The sequence below is a fragment of the Mus musculus genome, chromosome 16 (genome assembly GCF_000001635.26).
Source record: "Mus musculus strain C57BL/6J chromosome 16, GRCm38.p6 C57BL/6J".
Classification (NCBI taxonomy): domain Eukaryota; kingdom Metazoa; phylum Chordata; class Mammalia; order Rodentia; family Muridae; genus Mus; species Mus musculus.
In genome coordinates this window covers 75,644,239-75,662,349 of record NC_000082.6, presented here as the reverse complement: position 1 = coordinate 75,662,349, position 18,111 = coordinate 75,644,239, and the positions used below count along the sequence as shown (strand labels likewise).

The 18,111-nt window shown below is 38.7% G+C and overlaps 2 long non-coding RNA genes across 2 annotated transcripts in view; one reads left to right on the top strand and one right to left on the bottom strand.

The window, feature by feature from the left end:
- The window catches only part of Gm30162, a 41,736-nt gene extending 38,742 nt beyond the window's left edge, over window positions 1-2,994 (bottom strand). The window contains exon 1 of the long non-coding RNA XR_384965.1: window positions 2,902-2,994. This is a non-coding gene — a long non-coding RNA (predicted gene, 30162). The remainder of the gene's footprint in view (window positions 1-2,901) is intronic.
- The window catches only part of Gm41474 (predicted gene, 41474), a 38,345-nt gene extending 20,933 nt beyond the window's left edge, over window positions 1-17,412 (top strand). Inside the window, exon 3 of the long non-coding RNA NR_168724.1 lies at window positions 16,667-17,412. This is a non-coding gene — a long non-coding RNA (predicted gene, 41474). The remainder of the gene's footprint in view (window positions 1-16,666) is intronic.
- Window positions 17,413-18,111: the final 699 nt, after the last annotated feature.

Sequence of the window (18,111 nt, the reverse complement as noted above, 5' to 3'; positions counted from 1 at the left end):
TGGGTAGATGTAAGCCAATGTTTTTCACAATCATTTCTCAACCTGTTGTTAGCAACCCTGTTGGGGGGGGGGGGTCTATCGACACTTTCACAGGGATTCACGTATCAGATATTTACACAAAAGTGTATAACAGTGGCAAAATTACATTTATGAAGTAGCAACAAAATTAATCAAAGGCCATAGCATTAGGAATATTGAGAAACACTGCTCTAGAGTGTACCTCAAATCTTTTCACTTCATATGCTTCCCAAACTGGATAATGGTGTGTCCTGTGCCAAGCACTTTAAGTGGAGGGTGGAGGAATCATTAAAATGTTACCACTGATTTTAAAATGATAGTCTTCAATAGTTTATATTGTTAATAAGACTATAAGTCAGAATATAAATCATATAGCTGAGGTAAAAGTTTTGAGGGGCAGAACTAATATTCTCTGTGTATTTAGAAATCCCTCAAATGGTGAAGGGACTTTTCAGTTTTACTGAAGCAGGAGACAATTGAAAATACAGAGTCTATATCCATTTCTCCACTGGTACAAGCTTAAATTGAAAATGGGTTTGGGTGGATAAGAGGATAAGTTACTGTTAATGTTTGCTATTGGTTTATTTAAAAAAAAAGATTCAAACAGGAAAGCACCTGCTTCATAAGCATAAGGATCCACTTTGAATCCCTAAAACACACTTAAAATTCCACGCCTTGTGGTAATGCTTATAACTCACAAGGTTAGATATGCGGAGACATGCAAGGCCCCCATGCTCACTGTTTGCTCAGCCTACCTGAATCAATGAGCTTGCAGTTCAGCTAGAAACCAGATCTCAAAAACTGAAGATGGACAACAATCAAGTAAAGAAAAAGAAAAAAAAAAGACACCCAACTTCTCTTTCTGAACTATGCACACAAAAACACTTGCAAAAGATATGCACATATATATTTACAGTAATGAGCATGTATATCATACACACACATAGTATTACACATACAGAGACTAAAATTGTGCTACTTACGCTACAGTAAGAGATAGATGCATGTGAATGGTCTGTTTCCTAAATATGGGAGAAATAACCATAGGTACAGCTTCTCTGAATAACTGGGTGCTGTAAGAGCCTTTCTTTTATTTATTTATTTTTTCCATTTTTATTAGGTATTTAGCTCATTTACATTTCCAATGTAAGAGCCTTTCTTAGGCTCTTACAATGGAAAGTACAGAGTCTAGACCCATTTCTCCACTGGTACAAGCCTAAAGTGAATATGTTCTTGGGTGGCTAAAACAGTACAACCACCATAGAGTGTAATTGTGGGAACCAAGGTGATGTGGGCCAGTCATGTGACATGCCCTCTTGATTCATGGCACTCTCTATATAAAGCCTTTGAGGATAATGTGTACATCTTACAGACTACTCTACATATTATGAAATAAGGATAAAATATCATATAGTGTCTTAGTCAGGGTTTCTATTCCTGCACAAACATCATGACCAAGAAACAAGTTGGGGAGGAAAGGGTTTATTCGGCTTACACTTCCATACTGCTGTTCATCACCAAGGAAGCCAGGACTGGAACTCAAGCAGGTCAGGAAGCAGGAGCTGATGCAGAGGCCATGGAGGGATGTTCTTTACTGGCTTGCCTCTCCTGGCTTGCTCAGCCTGCTCTCTTATAGAACCCAAGACTACCAGTCCAGAGATGGCACCACCCACAAGGGGCCTTTCCCCCTTGATCACTAATTGAGAAAATGCCTTACAGTTGGATCTCATGGAGGCAATTCCTCAATTGAAGCTCCTTTCTCTGTGATAACTCCAGCTGTGTCAAGTTGACACAAAACTAGCCAGTACATATAGCAAACACAGAAGAGAGTGCTAGTTACTTATTTATTTATTAATTATTATTTTTTTTCGAGACAGGGTTTTTCTGTATAACTCTGGCTGTTCTGGAACTTACTTTGTAGACCAGGCTGGCCTCGAACTCAGAAATCGACCTGCCTCAGCCTCCCAAGTGCTGGAATTAAAGGCGTGAGCCACCGCTTATATGATGTCATATTTTATATGACCGGTTATTTAGTATGATTATTTATAGTAGCATGACTATAAACACAAGCTTATAAAACTATGTTAAGATATTGTGACCAAGTGTCATCATGTCATAATTAATTTTAACCATAATTATTTGGTTAAGCTATTTCCATTTGGGTATTCTATTACTTGAACCCAACCCCACTCCTACTTGATTTCAAGTGCACTTCTTTAGTCTGTTGACAGTACCATTTGGGTAAGAAATTACATTTATATATAAGCTGAGTCTTCTGGCTCTCTTGCTTCAATTTCTTTCCCAATGATAAAATAAATGTATTATCCCAAGAGACCATATAAAATGTACCATACTACTCCAAATTGGGACAGCTTCATTATCATTGTTACAGAATTGATCATGCCTGGGATGGTTACCAGAGTGTCCTCGGGTTTCATTTCTACTTATCTTTTGCAATACCATATCACAATTCATATTTAACAAAAGGTTTAAACGTAATAAGAAAGAACCTTCAGTAATCATATTTCTTTTGGCTTCGATATGCTGGGCACTCTCCTGCACTTCACTTTTATAAGTATATTAAGCAATAGACTCTTTTCATGTCATATTAAATCCTTCTATTGTTCCAGAAAATAAATATTCATTTTCCAAATAAGATTGAATTGATTTTTCACAAAACCGTTTTTAATAACATTGACTGTCTCAGCATTTTGAATTAGAACTATGCAAAACTCAGCTGTTTTGGTTCAGGGAAAAGTGACCCTTGGCTTTCACTTTGACTTTCCAAATAATGCAGCCTTGGCTCTTCTGCTGAAGATGTGCTCACACAATTCCTTACCTGGACTTCCCGCTCCTCATCTATGCAAAACTTCATCAACTTACGTTCTCAGGTCATGTGGGCCTTCTCTTCCCCAAAAAGATAGTTTGTGGAAAGAGGCAAGGAGGAAGTAGTATTCCTTCACCTTAAAGCTCGAGGTCCCTTCAGATAAAGGACCAAGAGTTAATTAATGGTTAACATTCTCAAAGAGTAAACTATTATCTAAACTAGGTCACACATAGTTGCTGGATTTATTTCTAAAACAGTAGGATCCATGGACATTTAGAATTTTTAAAATAAGATTTCTTTTGAAATGACACCTATTTTGATTAATTTCATCCTGGTAACTATCTAAAGAGGGATGCTGGAGAGAACAGCAGCCATCCTTTCCGAAACACAGAATAGCAAAAACTCCAGAAACATTTCAAAATATTTTTCAAGAAGAAGAAACAAATAGTAACAAAAGTTACACAGTCTTTTGCAATATAGTACCTCAGCTCCATTTTTAATGTCATCATTTTATACAGAATTGGTAGGATACTTATGAAATACTGACTTTTAGCTAAAAAGGTGAGGTAAACAGGGATCATTTCCAGATAAATAACACTTGAATACTTGAAATGCATGAACATGTGGTACCATTGTCAACTGTATTCTTTTTTGTTGTTGTTTGCTTGTTTGTTTGTTTGTTTGTTTTTTCTTGACACAGGGTTTCGCTGTGTAGCCCTGGCTGTCCTGGAACTCACTCTGTACACCAGGCTGTCCTCAAACTCAGATATCTGCCTGCCTTTGCCTCCCAAGTGCTGGGATTAAAGGCGTGCTGCACCATTGCCTGGCTATCAACTGTATTCTTATCAATCATTTTTCAAACATTTCTTAAAGGGTAGATTTAATGGGTGGAAAGCAATGAAGTTAATTGTTTAAAAATATTTGTGACAGTTAATGTATACCTTTAATAATGTGTGAGGAAACCAGAACATATCTGATAATGGACCAGTGGTTAAGATAATGTCTCAGCTCTGACTCAAAGAATATTATTATTTCTTTCCACATATAACAACTATTCCATGGCCATGGCCATATGCACCAGTGACAGATATTGTTTTCTAATAAAAGCTTGTTAATTATTAGATCATCAATAGACAGTTCAGCAACTATGATTATAAGCATATAATTTTGTAACCAGTGTATATCATCTGAGCATATTTTACTTGAAATGACCATATAATGTACACTTAAATTTGGTCTAGAAAAGAATCAAGACAGTTTTTTTTTTTTTTTTTTTTTTAGGAGGACATAAATTTGAAAGAGAAGTGGCATATGGGCATATGGAAGAGTTTGAAATGAAAAAACTAAAGAGAGAAATAAATTATAATTAAATTATAATCTCTAGGCCCCTTGGTCTTGCAAACTTTATGTGCCTCAGTACGGGGGAACGCCAGGGCCAAGAAGTGGGAGTGGGTGGGTAGGGGAGTGGGTGGGGGGAGGGTCTGAGGGACTTTTGGAATACCATTTGAAATGTAAATGAAGAAAATACATAATTTAAAAAATTATAATCTCTAATAAAAGGAATTAATGGCATTTCTATGCAATCACATAAATGGGGCCATAAATATAAATAAGCATTATTTTCAAAAGAAAAATTTATTAAACAGTAGTTATTATTATTATTGTTATTATTATTAATTTTTAGAAGCATGTACTCAGCTATACATACAAGAAACCAAACTGGACTCATGCCAATGACAGTTCCAAAGAGCAGCCGGCTGTTCTGGCTCAAACTCTTCTCCAAGCTGACTGAGTCAACCTGGCTTCTCTCAGCTTCTCACTGCACTGTTTTGCTTGGTTTCAGACTAACTCTGGCAATCTGTTCTTATCTTCTGGCTTTTTACTCTGTCTTCAACTGTCTTTTCTGCATTACAGTCTCATTCTGAATGAGACTGAATTCAGCTCCACTGAACTGCCTTCTGCACTGACTCACTGAGCTCAACCCAACTGCACTGAGAAATCTCAACTGACTGAAAAAAACTGACTGCCATCACTGATCTACCTTCCATTTGGATGTCACTTTCAAACACTAGCTGCTCCTTCTACACAAAGGTGCATTCAAGGGCTTGTGTGTAATCCAGGACATGCCTGCATTCTAGCCAGATAACAAGTCTAGGTCTTTGGATGTGATCTCTTGCCAGAGTAGCCATGTTGCTGGGTTAAAATTCCTCTACAAACAATAGTATATGGACTTGTCTTGTTGGCATTTCAGAACAATAAATGATCATGTTCTCAAAATATAAACTTTTTATATTTTCTTTCTCTTTTTAATTTTTATGTTTACTTTGAAAGTTACAAAATGACATTTTCTAAATTTAGTATTTATACATGTACTTTTATAGTTTTATAATTAAAGCCTCTAAATTATTATCAATTTTATTAATTTTAGTGATATTATTTAAGATTTATGACAGTTATAAATTTAAAATGACACTGAGAAGTTTTTAGATCTAGAGAAGTGAGGAGTCTTTCAATTCACAGATGAAATAGAACACAGGCTTAGGAAATACTTATTCACGTATACAATTTTGAAAAATCAAAATCATTAACTGTACTTAGCACATATTTAGACAATTTCACCTAATCTTTCCTCCATGGCTAGAAAGATAGTTTTCTGGATAAAGTGCTTCTTGTGCAAGCAAGCACACACAGTCAGATCTCCTGAAGCTGTGAACATCAGGAATGGCAGCATGCGATACTCACAAGGTTAGCATTGTGAGGGCAAGAGTCAGGCATGTCCTAAGAGCTCACTGAACATGCAGTTCCCGGAGTTTCAGATTCAGTGAGAGATCTTGTATAAAAAATTAAAAGGGGGAGAACAACAGAGGAAGATGCCCAATACTGACCTGTGACATATACAGACAAGTGCACACATGTAAATGAACACTATCTCTCTCTTTTTCTCTCCTCTTCTCTCTCTGCCGTTTTCTCTCTTCCTCCCCCAATGCACAAAATGACATCCCTTTTTGTCTCTTCTAGACAAAATATTGTTTCATATTTTATTATTATGCATTAATAAGGAATTTCACCATTTTCTTATATAATTTGGAAACATCAAATTAAACTTTATATAGCCAAGAATTTGTCCACATCTATAGAGTTCTACTTATATCTTTTTTTTAAATGTTGAATATACAACCTTATTTTAAGGTACTCCTTTTTAGTACTCAGAGCCCCTGCTCTTTCTCTCTCCATCTTTCCATCTCTCCTCTTCCCTTCTTCCCTCATTTTCTCCTCTTTCCCTTGGATCTAGTGACTGAACCCAGGTCTGTGTAATTATCAGTGTGCTAAACCCTCAGTCTACTTAATTTCCTACATTTTTTTTGACAAATTCTTTTTCCAGAGACATCAAATGTGTCAATCACTTTTTCCTGGGTATTCCTGGCTTTCTGCACATTTTTTAGTTTCCTTTGCACAATCCTGTCTATCTTTCCACTTAAATATTGAGACTCCTACCTAGTGTTCCACTTGTTCATGTTATTAAATGACCTTTCTTTCTTTCTTTCTTTCTTTCTTTCTTTCTTTCTTTCTTTCTTTCTTTCTTTCTTTCTTTCTTTCTTTCTCTCTCTCTCTCTCTCTCTCTCTCTCTCTCTCTCTCTCTCTCTCTCTCTCTCTCTCTCCCTCCCTCCCTCCCTCCCTCCCTCCCTCCCTCCCTCCCTCCCTCCTTTCCTTCCTTCCTTCCTTCCTTTCTGAAATCATTTGAATGATTTCTGTTTAGTATTTGATGGCATTTAACTTTCTCTGTTGGGCCTTTCTTTAGTGGCCCCAGTTCCCAAATAACAACATGGAAGCTATAACTATTTATAAGCCTTTGGCTTTATAGCTAGGCAATCATTTCTCATTAGGCCGTAACTCAAATGATCCTGTTTATACTAATCTAAGTTCTGACACATGCTTGTTTAGTTACCTCTACTTCTTCCCCAGCCTACTTCTTCCTTGGTGTCACACTGATTGAATCCCCCCTTGTCCCCTACCTGATTTCCCAGAGTTCCTGTCTCTCCAAGGTCCCGTCTTACAATTCTGATTTTTGTATAGGTCCTAGGATTTTTATTTTAACCAATCAGAAGGTGATGAAGAACACTGCTTACAAAATACTAAGGCAGGAGAAGCTTAACAATTCTAAAATCTGATGTGTAATTAGATTTCTGCTAGTTCAGAAATCTGTCTTTGAATAATACAAGGGTAAGCTTTCCATGGTGCACAAAACAAAACAAAACATTATCTCTTCAGTCCTGGGGAGAGTTTTAGAAATTAATGCAAAGTCATATTTTAAATCACTTACTACATCATAGAATTTATATTTATGTACCACCTCGCTAACTATAATATACTTTTGGGGGTAATAATTGATCATCTTTATTTTAAAGATATGGCAACTAAATCACATACTTTAAGAATTTTTTTTTTTTACCTCGGGAATATTATTTATTTAGTTCAATCTGTCCTCCTGTCCTACTCTGCCGTCCTCACTCGGCACATGTTTTATACTGTTTCCCTTCTTAGACAAGCCTTTCCTCTGGCTGTTCTTCCCCTTACTCCTCCTGCCTCATGCTTTAATCCTTTTGTGCTCTATCTTCTACTTCACCCTTCAAAGCTCAGAGAGTGGTTCTCTCTGACTGCAGAGATTCCCCACCTTACTCGGAGGCTGTCAACTCTGCACTTCCTGAATGTAACCTTGTTTTGTAGTGTCCTCTTGCGAGGCAGGCAAGCTCTGACCACTGGAACTCTTAGAAAGGACCCCGGAGCTCTTGTCTCTAGCTGCATATGTATCAAAAGATGGCCTAGTCGGCCATCACTGCAAAGAGAGGCCCATTGGACTTGCAAACTTTATATGCCCCAGTACAGGGGAACGCCAGGGCCAAAAAGGGGGAGTGGGTGGGTAGGGGAGTGTGGGGGGGGGTTATGGGGGACTTTTGGTATAGCATTGGAAATGTAAATGAGCTAAATACCTAATAAAAATGGGAAAAAAAGAAAGGAAAACATTTAACTGAAGCTGGCTTATAGTTCAGAGGTTTAGTCCATTATCATCATGATAGGACACATGGCACTAAAGAGGCAGACATGGTGCTGAAGAGGCAGCTGAGTGTTCTACATCTGGATTGACAGCAGTATGAAGAGAGAGTAAGACACCAGGCCTGGCTTGAGCTTCTGAAACCTCAAAGCCCACCCCCTGTGACACACTTCTTCCAAAGGCCACACCCACTAGAAGAAGACTATATCTTCAATCATGCCATTGGGACCATTTTTTATTCAAACCATCATGCCTTACTTTCCCAAACTAGCTTCTTACTCCTGGACAGATGTGTCTCTCTTAGTATCTCTGGAGGAGAGAAACTATATTGAATTTATCTTTATATTTCAAAGTTTGTGTCACTACCCAGATTATGATCTGGATAAAAGAAAGAAACTATAGGTGAGCCTTAACAGCTACCAAAACTATTTGTGAACATTCTGTGGATGATCATTGTGGAGCACTGGAAACTTAGACAAAAACATCTGTTCTTAAGGAACAGGTTAAATATGCCTTTAAAATTCTTCAAGCTAGGATTTATTTTTTGACCTGAGACCTAGTATATCATAAATGCAGGTCAACTTTGAAAAACAAAACGAAACAAAACAAAAAAAACTATAGAAGGTTATCAATATACTTGGGAATCTGTAAAAATTTTGGACATTAGTGGGAAGAGAGGCCCTCGGGTCTGAGGGTGCTCAATGCTCCAGTGTAGGGGAATGCCAGGGTGGGAGGATGGGAGTGGGTGGGTGGGGAACACCCTCATAGAGACAGGGCAATGGGGAATGGGATAGGTGTTTTCTGAAGGGGAGACCTGAAAAGGGGTAAACATTTGAAATGAAAATAAAGAAAATATCTAGGAATTTTTTTCTTAATTTAGATTTTTCAGAAATGATAAATGGAGAAGATAATTACTACATTGAATACATTGACTCCTACCTCAGAGGATTCCTGATCTATGGATGCTACCAAAGTTCAGTAACAATAAATAATTGTTTGACTCTTATAGAAGGATCTGCCTAGAGTTTGTAGTCAAAGAATTGCTTGAGTTAATAACTGCTCACATTGCCTGGTTATAATTTACCTATTTCCATAGTGCATTATATTTGCTGTTTCAGTGATGGGATTAAACTACTGTCTGTCATTTCTACTGTACTGTCCAAAGACATAGTGCCTTGTGGGGTACAGTCACATTTGAAAGAGAATTATTCTAAACTCTACCATTGCATAGACCTTTAAATGGGCATTTTTCACGCAGTCCCATCCCTGACTAAGAAGACATTTTCAGATGGCATCCATTTGCAAAGGAAAAAGTAGTTTTCTCCAAGAGAGTCTCACTGGTGCTATCAACCACCCTTTAAAATAGATCTTATGCCAAACAGTGAAAGGCCAGCACAACAGAAAATCAATACTATTTTTGTAGGCGCTTTATCTTATATTAATTTGTTTAGGCAGTTTTGTTTTTTCTTATCTTTTGCTTGTATATTATGGTTTCCAAGTTTGGTGTTTTATTCTTGTGTGTGTGTGTGTGTGTGTGTGTGTGTGTGTGTGTGTGTGTGTGCATGCATGTGCGTGCGTTTTCTTGTGTGTGCTCACAGTGATGTGAATCTATGACCTTCCTTCCTTCCTTCCTTCCTTCCTTCCTTCCTTCCTTCCTTCCTTCCTTCCTCTTCTTTCTTTCTTTCTTTCTTTCTTTCTTTCTTTCTTTCTTTCTTTCTTTCTTTCTTTCTTTCTTTCTTTCTTTCTTCCTTACCTACCTATTTGCTTCCTACAGAGAGAGAGAGAGAGAGAGCAGGAGACTTGGACTTGGATGTGTGGGGTGGCAGATAGGATCCTTGTTTTCTGTCACATTCATTTGACATTTAGAATTATTAATAATATTAATTAGAACAGAGGATTAGATCAAAGTCCCCAACCCCTGTTCTCTTTCTGCCTCTTCTCCCTTCTCTCCCTCTCTCTTGCTAGCTCTCTTTTTTCCTTTTCTCTCTTTCTTCTTTATATGCATGGAAGACCAACTTGTCTAAAGGGATATTTTAAAGGGCATGTCTTATATAGTGATAAATGAAACAGAATTTTCTTTAGGTAAAGGGTTAAAACTCCATTTAAGTGTCATTTCCCTGGCCTCTGCCATGACAGATGATACCTATGTGTAAATGAAAGGGATCGTGTGGCACAGAGCAAAGCGCGCGCGCGCGCACACACACACACACACACACACACACACACACACACACAATTCCTTAGACATCAGTGTCCCAGTGCCCACATCACTTAACCCTGTTATTTGTCCTTAATTGTGAGTATAACGTTGACCCTTTCAGGAATGAATGTATGGAAACCACCACCACAATAGTGGAGCCATAAAAAATTTTGGTAACAGTAAAAAGTAACTGAGTATGAAGTTTAGTGACTTGAACAATAAATGTCCGGTTATAGGATCAGGCTTGTGCATGTTTGTTTCACAGCTAGTAACACTGTTTGGAGACATTATGGGGAGGCAAAAACTTGAAGCATGCCACTAAGAATGGACTCTGGTGTTTAAAACTCTACGCCATTTCTAGTTTGCTTTCTGAGCTTCCAGCTGCAGATGCCTCCTGCCATGCTGTCTCTGCCATTACTCATTCTAACTCTCTGAAATTGTAAGCCAAAAATAAACTATTTTGTCTATAAGTTGAGTACAGGCATGGGGTTATCCTAGTAACAGAAAAGTCAGGAATGTATAACAAACAAGTAATTCATGTATGGGCACTGCCCCAAGTCAAACCCATACTGAATATTGGGAGTTCCTGGAAGTATTCAGAGGTGTTATGTGGCCTTCACCACAGCCTGGTTTCTGAACATAAGACATGAACATTGCACATGCCATGAAGTTAGGTAGTGCCACCCACTCATGCTGAAGTTCTTTGGGTCAGATTGACGTCCTTAACATGCTATTTTTCTCTACACACTTTGGTTTTCTGTTATTACAGAAACATAATTGTTTGATAATGCAAAAAAAAGAGACTTCTAATATTTTCCTGTTATACCTTATATATAATATATTCCTGTTGATACCTTAGGGACTAGATATCAACTTAAGATATCTTTGGATTGTATTGTGTTAGAATATCTACTTTTAAAAACTGTCATTTGAATTGAGGACCCGAGTTTCATAAAACTTCATTGAATGAATTTTGAGCTGGAATTCAGACAGGATTCTTAACAATTTCTGAGTTGGCTCTCCATGTCTGCCATATTTGCACATATTTTAGTGAACTGCCATTCTTAGCCCTGATGAATTTAAAGTAGAAACATTATCTCTGAAAAGTGTTCGCAACGCTCTACAAACCTGCCATATGCAGCGATGAATCAGAATGTAGTTATCTGTGAAAAATTTATAAGCACATCATCTCACTATTAAGAAAAAATTTCATCTCTAATAAATAGTAAAATTATATATATTAAATAATAAACATATTTAAAATTTATTATCAGTAAACATTTTGAGCTGTACACCTATATTCCTATATGCCTGGGGTCGCATAAAAGATTTCTACTAAAAAGGGATCATGAATGGAAAAATCTGAGCATCTGTTTGAAAACTGGAGACATGTGAGGAAAAAAAAATGCCTGGTCACCCCGTCTAAGTCATGGCTAACTCCTGAGAGACATGATTCCATCCAAGTCTTGCTTCTGGAAGCAGGGAATTTATAGAATTTACATCTCTGGTGGCCCTTGCACAACTTGCAGGCAACTTGTCTGGTCCCTTACCGAATGCTGAGGAAGGATTGTTAATTCTATAGCTTTCTAACCAGCTGAGGCTTGAAGTTGCTTGAGCTCCTCTCTCTACTCCAAGAGGCAATGTTGCAATTCAGAGGAAAGAGTTCTATAACTCAAGTCTTGCTTTAGGCCTGGTTTGTCAGACACTTTGGAAAGAGGATGCTGTTGATTAAATTATTCCTAAGGAAGGGAGGCAGAAACTCAGGTCTGGGAACCTTTGTCCTCCTGTTGAGGAGTATTTCAGAACGCCACATATCAACATGAACATCTCTGACTTGGGTGTCTCTCTCTCTCCACTTTCAACCTGGCCATGGACTGAATTCAGCATGAGAAAGACAAGAGCTTATAGTGGTTGCTGGACCTTTCCGTTATGTATTTCACAGGAGGAAGAATTTTCTAACGTTTGTTACAGAGAAAAAAATTCCAGAAACGAGAGAAAGACTAAAAATATCCCAGTATCTTAAAACAACATCTGTCTTCCTCCTCTGGGAAGCAATCCCCCAGGAAAGGTCGATTCTGCAGCTGGAGGCAGAAGAGGTTTGTTCAGTCCTGCATTTTTGCTGACATTGCGCCTTGTAGGTAGGAACACTGAAGTTAACTAAGCACAAGTTGAGAAAGTTGTTGAGTGTTTGGTGGCTTGGTATGATGGAGGTCCCTAGCCACAGGAATTGAGAGATAGATTATTTTAGGAGGTCTACAATATGTACTAAAACACACACTGTGGTATGAAACTGTCCCTGTTGTAAGGGTGAATGATGAGACCTCAAAGGAGGGAAGAAGAGGCACGAAGTTTTGTAAGGAAATAAACTTTGTTTTCAAGACTTCTTGAAAGAAAACTGAGTGAAATATTCAGGTTGTGGAGGGATTTGGAAATATGGGGGGAAAAAGACCTGACATTAGCAAAACTGTACCATGAAGTTAATGTTCTAACTCAGGGGATTCTCGTTCTGCTTAGACTGTAAAATGCGCACTTCCATTGTCAAGCACACAGGGAACCATGCCGGGGTGGGATTGAAGAGTATATGGATTTATAAAAAGGATGGGCAGATTTCAGGCTGTATTATTTGATTCTTCCACTTGTTGGCTGGATTCATGACTCCTAGGAATTCTGAGATGCTATCCAAGTACTGCCGACAGGTCGGCCTATCCTGTTGAGACGAGTCTCCTGGGACATGATCAGAATCTCCAAGGCTGGTTAAAATAAGGTTGGAATAAACTGACTGGTGGAAAGGGGGTAAGCTCCTGTCACTAAAGTGATGGTGAGCTTTGTTTTAAAAGAAAGCAGGAAATTGCACCAGTGTTCGTTTTAATGTCCTTGTTGACCTTGATAGGAAAATTTGAGTGTACTCTTGAGTTTATGACACCCTATCATTACAGGGGGATGAGGCTTTAAAATTGTCTTGTGTCCTATTCACACATCTCTATCTAGTCGTTTTCAAATCCATTTTTGTGCCGTAAGGATCATTTCTAACTTAACTTACTTTATTGAGAGACTGCTTATCAGTTACCCTCTCAAAGTAAGGCAAGTGAGTCTCAGCAGCTGAGCAGAGACTGGTTCATTCCTGAAAGAAATCTGGTGTTATTTTATACAGTTATGCAATATTGACAAAGGATGCTTTGCTACAAAACCATTGCGACTAAACTCTGGCATGCCTGTTGGCTTTGAGATTGTTACAAATGCTTTTGAATTGTGCTTTCTATACTGCTATTCAAGAACTTGAGAATATGTTCTTCTCTTCTAGCGACTACAGTGTCACACTGTTCCAGTTGTCCCAGTATGAGTGGATGGCCCTAACTACTGTACTTCAAAGTATCTGTGCACTCAACAGTTTTATAGTCAGTCAGAGCAGGGTCAATATTCCCTTGGCTGTCTTCCACACAATGCTATAACAAAGGTTCACTTTGAGTCTCTTCTCTGAAGACTGGGACATGGTTAGTCCCACATACCTGGCCTGCTGACATTGGTACTGATTTCCAGAGCTGAGGAAGCTCATGACTATTCAAAGATCTCTCCTTTATGAATCATGCCAGTCTCTCTCTGAGAACATCTCATATAAAATATACCTTTAAAACCTTCTACCCATTTAGGTTCTATTTTCCACATATGTCTGGGTGTGTCCCAACTAGCAACAGGACTTCAGTAACCCTGAGAATCACCCACTATGTGACTAATTTACCTCACCTAGCTAATGTGCTCCTTTGGAGCTTGTTCTTATTATTCCTCTTCTTGAAGCAAGGAGAGCCTACGTGAGGAATACTTTTTTGTTTGGTAATAAAGTATGTGATTCATGGAATCCTACTTTGCCTTCTTAATTCCACCTTGGAAATTATGCTCCTCTCATGTTTTAATTTCTACATCGTTAGGGAGACTCTGAAATATTCACCATTTCTTCCAGACTATTACTTGGGACTTTTGCTCATGAAAATACTTTCCTACAAGGATACCTAAGGCAGCGTAATTAAGCATTTGCATACAAAGATGGGGGTGTGGGCTTAAATGGTAACTCCATTCCTTATCAGCATTTTACATGTCAGCTTAAATTCTCATGCACCAAACATGATATGATGAATTAATAGTGATATCTTCATAGGTTTTCTTTAAAAGGATACAACGTAGACTGATGGGTGTTGTGGATTACATCAGTAATCCCAACATGCGAGACTGAAGTATAAATATTACAGCAAGGTCAAAGCCAGCCGGAACTAATCCTATATGATATAGTTATATACTAAGCAAAGTACTTAAAGCAGCAAAGGCATAGTATAACTGCTATAAAAAGGAAAATACTACATAGTGTATTATTATGATTATTGTGTAACTAGTTGCCTTATGATCACCATATAGCTTAATTCCAAGGTCAATGCTGTGAGCATTATAATGATTTATTACTGTGTCCTTTTCTATTAGACCAGGATTCTCAAGGTCTTTGTACTGAGGCTATTTTTATAGTCTTCAAAATAACACATCAATTATGCAAACATAATAATTAAATTATTATTTAAATTGTTAAATTATTTAGCGTTTAAGATGATCAGTTTTTGAGAGAGTTCCACATTGGATACTGAAATTAAGGATGATTTATATTTTCTTTACATTATATTTCTTTCCAAAATTTTTACATATATATATATATATGTGTGTGTGTGTGTGTGTGTGTGTGTGTGTAGATACATATGCACACTCACATACACATGCACAAACACGTAAATGTGGGTGCTTCTGTGCCTTTTTGGGAAGAGGAATAGAATACTCATGGGAGCAAATATGGAGACAAAGTGCAGAGCAGAGACTGAAGGAAAGGCCATCCAGAGACTGTCCCACTAGGGGATTCATCCCAGATACAGTTACCAAACTGCAACACTATTGTGGATGCTGAGAAATACTTGCTTAAAGCAGCTTGATATAACTATCTCCTGAGAGACCCTGCCAGAGCCTTACAAATACACAGTCAGATGCTCGCAGCCAACCACTGCACTGCGTGTGGAATCCTCAGTGGAGGAGTTAGAGAAAGGACTGAAGGAGCTGAAGGGGTTTGCAACCCCATAGGAAGAACAACAATATCAACCAACCAGATCCCCCAGAGCTCTCAGGGACTAAGTCATCAACCAAGGAGTACACATGGCTCCAGTTGCATATGTAGCAGAGGATGGCCTTGTCAGGCATCAATGAGAGGAGAGGTCTTTGGTGATATGAAGGCTCGACAGATACCCCAGTGTGGGGGAATTGAGGGAGGGGAGGTAGGAGTGGGTGGGTAAATGGAGGAACACCCTCATAGAAGCAGGGGAAGGGGGGATGGGATAGGGGCTTCCGGGAAGGAGTAAGCCTGGTAAGGGGATAACACTTGAAATGTAAATAAATTAAAAGAAAGAGAGAGGGAAAAAGAGAGGGAAAGAGAAAGAGAGAGAGAGAGAAAGGAAGGAAGGAAGGAAGGAAGGAAGAAAGAAAGAAAGAAAGAAAGAAAGAAAGAAAGAAAGAAAGAATTCAAATGATGCAGGAATTTATTAAGTATGGTCCCTCCATACTCAAGAGAAGACCACACTCAGAAGGCCAAATATTGCTCATTAAATACATTAGAAAACAGTAGCCTGAAAAACTGCAGTATAAATTTGAATGAGTTCCTTGAAAATTTTTAGGCTATTGTGGTTAAAATTAAACCCATAATTTCTCAATCACTCTGGGGGTAGCTTCAAGCCCAACCTTTAGCTGTTGCTTTCATAGCAGTGGGATTCCATGAAGCTATCTATGATTGTGTGTGTGTCCATCCTATGTGTGTGTGGAACTCCCTATTTGCATGACTTTGGAAAAGTTGCTTAGCTCCTAGTTCCTCAGCCTCACTTTCCTTACCCCCATGTCTACCTCACCTGGGCTGCTGCTGCTGAACATCAGAGACTGGGCATGTGGGAGGGACTCAGTAGATACTGCAACCACTGTTACGTGTAGAGCAGTATCTAAAAGATGGTAAAGGCTGAGGACCAGTGGAGGCTGGAAAGCTCAAATGGGAAGCATCACATTTTGCATCACAGTGGACATCAGGAAGAGGAAGATAATGTCCATATTATTATGTCACAACCATCTTAATACACACAGATTGACTGCAGTTCAGAGTGCTAATATTGGCTAAGGAGAGGACAAGGCTCATGTGTACCTGCTAGGGCATTTCAGATTCAAACTATAGCTTGAACTTTTTTTTTGTAGCTGGCTGTGGTTTATTTATCAAAACAACCTGTCCAGTGAACCACCCTCAGCTAATCTGATGCTTACCTGATAGATTATTTTCTAGTACTGTTTTCTAATGTTTTCTTCTGATTTTAGTCTGTCATGAATCACAATCCTACTCTACCTTATTGTTTTATTTGCTGTGTGTACTTTTTCTATATTCCTGGTAGTCAAGAGAAGACCACACTCAGAAGTCCAAATATTGCTCATTAAATACATTAGAAAACAGTAGCCTGAAAAACTACAGTATAAATTTGAATGAGTTCCTTGAAAATTTTTTTTCTAAATATTGTAGGTTTGTCCAGAGCTATCGTTCTCACCGGCAAGAACACACTCGGACAACCGGATTCTTCTGCGGCAAGCTTTATTGCTTCTTAAGGAGGGAAGACCCAGCCCCCGGAAAATGGTGCTGCGTATATAGCCCTCAGCGTGGCGTTTCAGCACCTGATGTGGCCTGTCAGCTCCTGATTTGTTGCTTGCCCATCACCTCATTACTACACCCCAAGATGGGCAGTGACTAGGTGTGAGTTCACTCTCTCACTTATGCACAAGGCTTGTTTACTAGTTAGGCACAGCGGAAGCCAGCACCATCTTATAATGGCGATTGCTTGTGGCACGGCTCTCCACATAAGTTCAAGTTTAACTCACACCAAAAACAATCCCAAGCCATGTTTCCCTTTATTAATGATTTGCAAATGTATAGACATCTGAGACCAAAGGAAGGGTTTGGAACTGGCATCAAAAAAATGCAAACATAAATAATCCTTAGTCAATAAAAAAAAAAAGAATAAGAAAAGAAATGAAAAATGAAAAATGGTGGACATGGCCCCTCAGCTTTTCTTTTAAATTGGAAATGGCAATGAGGAGTTTCTTGACTTAGTTCCCACCTCTGTGGCCAGGAATATTTAGAGCAATTCCTGAGAATCCCTGGTATCTTCTATTCTTACTTTGTTTGCATTTTTCTCTTGGTTAATCTTTCACTTTTGTGAGACTGCCAAAAGCAGTACAAGTTTCTTGCATCCAATAAACAGAAGCGACTAACCCCTGTGCCCATCCGGCAATATCCTAACTTAAATTCCCTATAAATATAGCATATAATATAAAGCTCCTATAGTAGAAAGACTGGAAAGAGGCATAGACCTGGCAAGAGTCTCCATAGAGCCTGACGCTGGTGCCTGGACTGTACAAAGAGAAGCCAATGCACATTTAGTAGAAATAAGCCACAGTTCTCACTTTATAGACTCTGGATTTTCTCTGTGGACATCAGCCCCTGACCTCTGCTCAGTGGGCAAGTTCTAAAGACATTCAACCATGCTTCCTACTGAGAAAAAAATCAGTAGCCGTGTTCAACTGAGAATAACGTCGTTCATCCCAAATTGCAGACCTGTGTGTGGATTTCCCACAAGACCTACTGTATGCTCATAGCAGAAAGCCAACTTCACTTTTAACAGGGGCATTCTGTTGGCAGAAAAAAAAAAAAACCAGAATGTTGCCTATCTGCCATGCCAGTGGTGACCTTGAAACTGCAATCTGGCAGTTGATTATTAAATTATTTCTTAGATGACCTATCTTCCTTGAGATGTTCAAACTTTGCTTCCCTGACCTCTATTTCCCTACAACTGCCCCATCCTTTTCTCCTCTATCCAAAGTAGCTTTCCTCAGTTACACCCTGGCCAGATCCCGACTCTTGTATCTCATTTCCATTTCAGCTTCTCTAAACTGAGAAAGCCCACTCCTCCC